A 6,543-nucleotide genomic window follows, 5' to 3' on the forward strand; every position below is an offset into this window, starting at 1 on the left:
GGAATGCTGCAGATGAATTGACATCAGTAATATTTGATGGTGCCGCAAATGCATGTTGAGGCATTCGAGTTTCAAACAAGAATGTGTAACACTCTGAAGTCACTTGGTGTGTGACCTTATGTTCTATGAATTTTTTAGAAAAGCTAGACGGGAATTCTCATGATAAATCTCTGATGAACCCCCCAGTGCAGGGTGAGGTGGACAAATTTCAAGCAAATACATGTTTTACTCTATGAAGTCACATGCCTCCAAATAATACATGTTCTCAATTTTTTCAGGAATGTTTCAAATGAATTAGCATTAGTAATCTGGCATGAATCCGCCAATGCAGTGTTAGGTGTACTAATTTCAAGCAAAAGGTGTACCTCCCTGTCAAAACGTGGAGACTGATTCATATATGATTAGTATTTTTGAGGAATGTTTCAGATGAATTGAAGTCATTAATCTCTGATGGAGCCACCAATGTAAGTTGATGTATACTAATTTCAAGAATGAAAGTGTAACACTCGGAAGACACCTGGAGTCTGATCATACATGTTTTGAGTTTTTACAACTGCTGCTGATGTACTTACATCAGCAGTTCCTGATCGAGCCGCCAATGCAAGGTTAGGCACAATAATTTCAAGCAAAAATTGGAACTCTTTGAAGTCCCTTGGAATCTGATCCCTCGTGTTTTGAATTTTTTGGTGTGCTGCAAATGAATTGACATCCGTAATCTGTGAAGGAGCCGCCAATGCAAAGTGAGGTATACGAGTTTCAAAAAACAGTGTAACTCCCTGAAGTCACCTGTAGTCTTATCACACGTCCTTTGATGGATTTAGAAGTATAGCAGTTGAGCTGACATCAGCAATCTCTGATGCATCCTCCAATGCAAGCCGAGTTATGCTAATTTCAAAGAAAAAAGTGTAACTCCCTGAAGTCTCTGGAGTCTGATCATACATTTTTAGAATATTTTCGGAAGGCTGCAGACGATTTGATTTCAGTAATATTTGATGGTTCCGCCTACGCAAGTTGAGGCATACGAGATTCAGGCAAAAATGTGTAGCATTTTGAATTTATTTTTGGACTAATCATACATGTTTTGTATTTTAAGATATGCTTCGGATGAAATGGCATCAGAAATCTCTGATGGATCCCTCCGTGCAAAGTGAGGAGTATTCATATCAAGCAGTAACGTCTAACTCTCTCAAGTCCTTTGGAGTCTGTTCATAAATATTTTGATATTTTTAGGAATATTGCAATTGCATTGCGATTAGTAATCTCACCTGAATACACCAATATAAGGTGAGGTACACTTATTTCAAGCAAAAAAGTGTACCTCTCTGAAGTCTCTTGGAGTGTGATCATAAGGGATTTCATTTTTTTAGGAATGTTGCAGATGAATTGAGTTCATTAATCTCTGATGAATCTACCACTGCAAGTATAGGTGTACGAATATCAAGTAAAATGTGAAACTCTCTGAATTCACTTTGTGTCTGATCATATGTATTTTCACTTTTTTAGGTTTACAGCAGATGATATGGCATCCCTTATCTCTGCTGGATTCTCCAACACAAGGGATGGTATATTACTTTCCATCATAACTGTTACTCTCTGAGGTCAAATGGTGTCGGACCATACATGATATCATTTTCTTAGGAATGTTGTAGATGAATTGATATCTTTAATCTCGGAGGAAGCTGCCCCTGCGAGGAGTATTACTCGAATATCTTGGTAAATCTGTAACTCTCTGAACTCACTTGGAGTCTGATCATACATGATATCATTTTTTTAGGAATCTTGCAGATGAATTGAGATCTTTAATCTCCGGTGAAGCTGCCACAGCAAGGAGAGGCATGCAAAAATCAAGCAAATTGTGTCACTCTCTGAAGACACTTCGTGCCTGATCATATGTATCTTGAGTTTTTTTGGTATACTGCAGATGAATTGACATCAGTAATCTCAGCTGGAACCTCCAATACAAGGAGAGGTATATTAGTTTCAATCAAAAAGTGTTACTCTCTGAAGTCTCTTGGAGTCTGATCATACATGTTCTGAATTTTTAGGAATGCTGCAGATGAATTGACATCAGTAATATTTGATGGTGCCGCAAATGCATGTTGAGGCATTCGAGTTTCAAACAAGAATGTGTAACACTCTGAAGTCACTTGGTGTGTGACCTTATGTTCTATGAATTTTTTAGAAAAGCTAGACGGGAATTCTCATGATAAATCTCTGATGGACCCCCCAGTGCAGGGTGAGGTGGACAAATTTCAAGCAAATACATGTTTTACTCTATGAAGTCACATGCCTCCAAATAATACATGTTCTCAATTTTTTCAGGAATGTTTCAAATGAATTAGCATTAGTAATCTGGCATGAATCCGCCAATGCAGTGTTAGGTGTACTAATTTCAAGCAAAAGGTGTACCTCCCTGTCAAAACGTGGAGACTGATTCATATATGATTAGTATTTTTTAGGAATGTTACAGATGAATTGAAATCATTAATCTCTGATGGAGCCACCAATGTAAGTTGATGTATACTAATTTCAAGAATGAAAGTGTAACACTCGGAAGGCACCTGGAGTCTGATCATACATGTTTTGAGTTTTTACAACTGCTGCTGATGTACTTACATCAGCAGTTCCTGATCGAGCCGCCAATGCAAGGTTAGGCACAATAATTTCAAGCAAAAATTGGAACTCTTTGAAGTCCCTTGGAATCTGATCCTGCGTGTTTTGAATTTTTTGGTGTGCTGCAAATGAATTGACATCCGTAATCTGTGAAGGAGCCGCCAATGCAAAGTGAGGTATACGAGTTTCAAAAAACAGTGTAACTCCCTGAAGTCACCTGTAGTCTTATCACACGTCCTTTGATGGATTTAGAAGTATAGCAGTTGAGTTGACATCAGCAATCTCTGATGCATCCTCCAATGCAAGCCGAGTTATGCTGATTTCAAAGAAAAAAGTGTAACTCTCTGAACTCACTTGGAGACTGATCATACATGTCTAGAATATTATAGGAAAGTTACAGACGATTTGATTTCAGTAATATTTGATGGTTCCACCAATGCAAGGTGAGGCATACGAGTTTCAAGCAAAAATGTGTTAACATTTTGAATTCATTTGGGGACTAATCATACATGTTTTGAATTTTAAGAAATGTTGCAGATGAAATGACATCAGTAATCTCTGATGGATCCCTCAGTGCAAAGTGAGGTGAAATCATATCAAGCAATAACATCAAACTCTCTCAAGTCACTTGGAATCTGATCACATATACTTTGAAATTTCTGGAATGTTGCAAATGCATTGTGATTAGTAATCACACCTGAATACACCAACGTAAGGTGAGGTATACTTACATCAAGCAAAAAGTGTACCTCACTGAAGTCACTTGGAGTCTGATCATACATGATTTCATTATTTTAGGAATGTAGAAGATGAATTGAGATCATTAATCTCTGATGAAGCTGAAACTGCAAGGACAGGTGTACGAATATCAAGCAAAATGTGTAACTATCTGAATTCACTTGGTGACTGACCATATTTATTTATAGTTTTATTGGAACACTGCAGAAGAAATGACATCATTAATCTCTGCGGGATCCTCCAATACAGGGGGAAGTACATTACTTTCAATCAAAAGTGCTACTCTCTGATGTCACACGGAGTCGGACAATATATGATTTCTTTTTCTTAGGAATGTTGTAATGAATAGATATCTTTAATCTCGGAGGAAGCTGCCACTGTGAGGAGTATTATTTGAATATCTTGGAAACTATGTAACTCTCTGAACTCACTTGGAGTCAGATGATGCATGATTTCATTTCTTTAGGAATGTTGCAGATTAATTGAGATCTTTAATCTCTGGTGAAGCTCCAAAACAAGGAGAGGTATGCAAAAATCAAGCAAAATGTGCAACTCTCTAAAGTCACTTGGTGAATGATCATATGTATTTTGAGTTTTTTTGGTATACTGCAGATGAATTGACATCAGTAATCTCAGCTGGAACCTCCAATACAAGGAGAGGTATATTACTTTCAATCAAAAAGCGTTACTCTCTGAAGTCTCTTGGAGTCTGATCATACATGTTCTGAATTTTTAGGAATGCTGCAGATGATTTGATATCAGTAATATTTGATGGTGCCGCCAATTCATGCTGAGGCAAATGCATGTGGAGGCATTCGAGTATCAAGCAAAAATGTATAACTCTGAAGTCATTTGGCGTCTGACCTTATGAGCTTTGAATTTTTCAGAAATGCTGGACATGAGTTGACATGAGAAATCTCTGATGGACCCACCAGTGCATGGTGAGGTGCACAAATTTCAAGAAAATACATGTTTTACTCTATGAAGTCACTTTCCGCCTGATGATTCATGTTCTCAATTTTTTAGGAATGTTGCAAATGAATTAGCATTAGTAATCTGACATGAATCCGCCAATGCAGTGTTTGGTGGACTAATTTCAAGCAAAATGTGTACTTCCCTGTAACAACGTGGAGACTGATTCATATATGATTAGTATTTTTGAGGAATGTTACAGATGAATTGAAGTCATTAATCTCTGATGGAGCCACCAATGTAAGGTGACGTGTACTAATTTCAAGAATGAAAGTGTAACACTCGGAAGTCACCTGGAGTCTGATCATACATGTTTTGAGTTTTTACAACTGCTTCTGCTGAAATTACATCAGCAGTCCCTGATCGAGCCGCCAATGCAAGGTTAGGCATACTAATTTCAAGCAAAAATTGTAACTCTTTGAAGTCCCTTGGAGTCTGATCATACGTGTTCAGAATCTTTTAGGTGTGCTGCAAATGAATTGATATCCGTAATCTGTGAAAGAGACGCCAATGCAAAGTGAGGTATACGAGTTTCAAGGAAGAGGGTAACACACTTAAGTCACCTGTAGTCTTATCACATGTCCTTTGATCGTTTTAGAAATATAGCAGATGAGTTGACATCAGTAATCTCTGATGGATCCTCCAATGCAAGCCGAGGTATGCTAATTTCAAGGAAAAAGTGTAACTCTCTGAAGTCACTTGGAGTCTGATCATACATGTTTAGAATATATAAAGAATGCTGCAGATGATTTGATTTCAGTAATATTTGATGGTTCCACCAACGCAAGGTGAGGCATACGAGTTTCAAGCAAAAATGTGTACCATTTTGAGTTCATTTATGGACTAATCATACATGTTTTGTATTTTAAGATATGCTGCGGATGAAATGGCATCAGAAATCTCTGATGGATCCCTCATTGCAAAGTGAGATGTATTCATATCAAGCAATAACGTCTAACTCTCTCAAGTCACTGGGAGTCTGATTATATACATTTTGATATTTTAAGGAATGTTGCAAATGCATTGTGATTAGTAATCTCACCCGAATCCACCAATATAAGGTGAGGTATACTTATTTCAAGCAAAAAGTGTACCTCTCTGAAGCCTCTTAGTGTGTGATCATAAGTGATTTCATTTTTTTAGGAATGTTGCAGATGAATTGAGTTCATTAATCTCTGATGAAGCGGCCACTGCAAGTATAGGTGTATGAATAGCAAGTAAAATGTGTAACTCTCTGAATTCACTTTGAGTCTGATCATATGTATTTTCAGTATTTTAGGTGTACAGGAGATGAAGTGACATCAATTATCTCTGCTGTATCCTCCAACACAAGGTGAGGTACATTTCTTTCAATCAAATCTGCTACTCTCTGAGGCCACCTGGTGTCGGACCATACATGATTTCTTTTTCTTAGGAATGTTGTAGATGAATAGGTATCTTTAATCTCGGAGGAAGCTGCCCCTGCGAGGAGTATTATTCGAATATCTTGGAAAATGTGTAACTCTCTGAACTCACTTGGAGTCTGATCATACATGATATCATTTTTTTAGGAATCTTGCAGATGAATTGAGATCTTTAATCTCCGGTGAAGCTGCCACAGCAAGGAGAGGCATGCAAAAATCAAGCAAATTGTGTCACTCTCTGAAGACACTTCGTGCCTGATCATATGTATCTTGAGTTTTTTTGGTATACTGCAGATGAATTGACATCAGTAATCTCAGCTGGAACCTCCAATACAAGGAGAGGTATATTAGTTTCAATCAAAAAGTGTTACTCTCTGAAGTCTCTTGGAGTCTGATCATACATGTTCTGAATTTTTAGGAATGCTGCAGATGAATTGACATCAGTAATATTTGATGGTGCCGCAAATGCATGTTGAGGCATTCGAGTTTCAAACAAGAATGTGTAACACTCTGAAGTCACTTGGTGTGTGACCTTATGTTCTATGAATTTTTTAGAAAAGCTAGACGGGAATTCTCATGATAAATCTCTGATGAACCCCCCAGTGCAGGGTGAGGTGGACAAATTTCAAGCAAATACATGTTTTACTCTATGAAGTCACATGCCTCCAAATAATACATGTTCTCAATTTTTTCAGGAATGTTTCAAATGAATTAGCATTAGTAATCTGGCATGAATCCGCCAATGCAGTGTTAGGTGTACTAATTTCAAGCAAAAGGTGTACCTCCCTGTCAAAACGTGGAGACTGATTCATATATG

The sequence above is a fragment of the Manis pentadactyla genome, chromosome 13 (genome assembly GCF_030020395.1).
Source record: "Manis pentadactyla isolate mManPen7 chromosome 13, mManPen7.hap1, whole genome shotgun sequence".
Lineage (NCBI taxonomy): Eukaryota > Metazoa > Chordata > Mammalia > Pholidota > Manidae > Manis > Manis pentadactyla.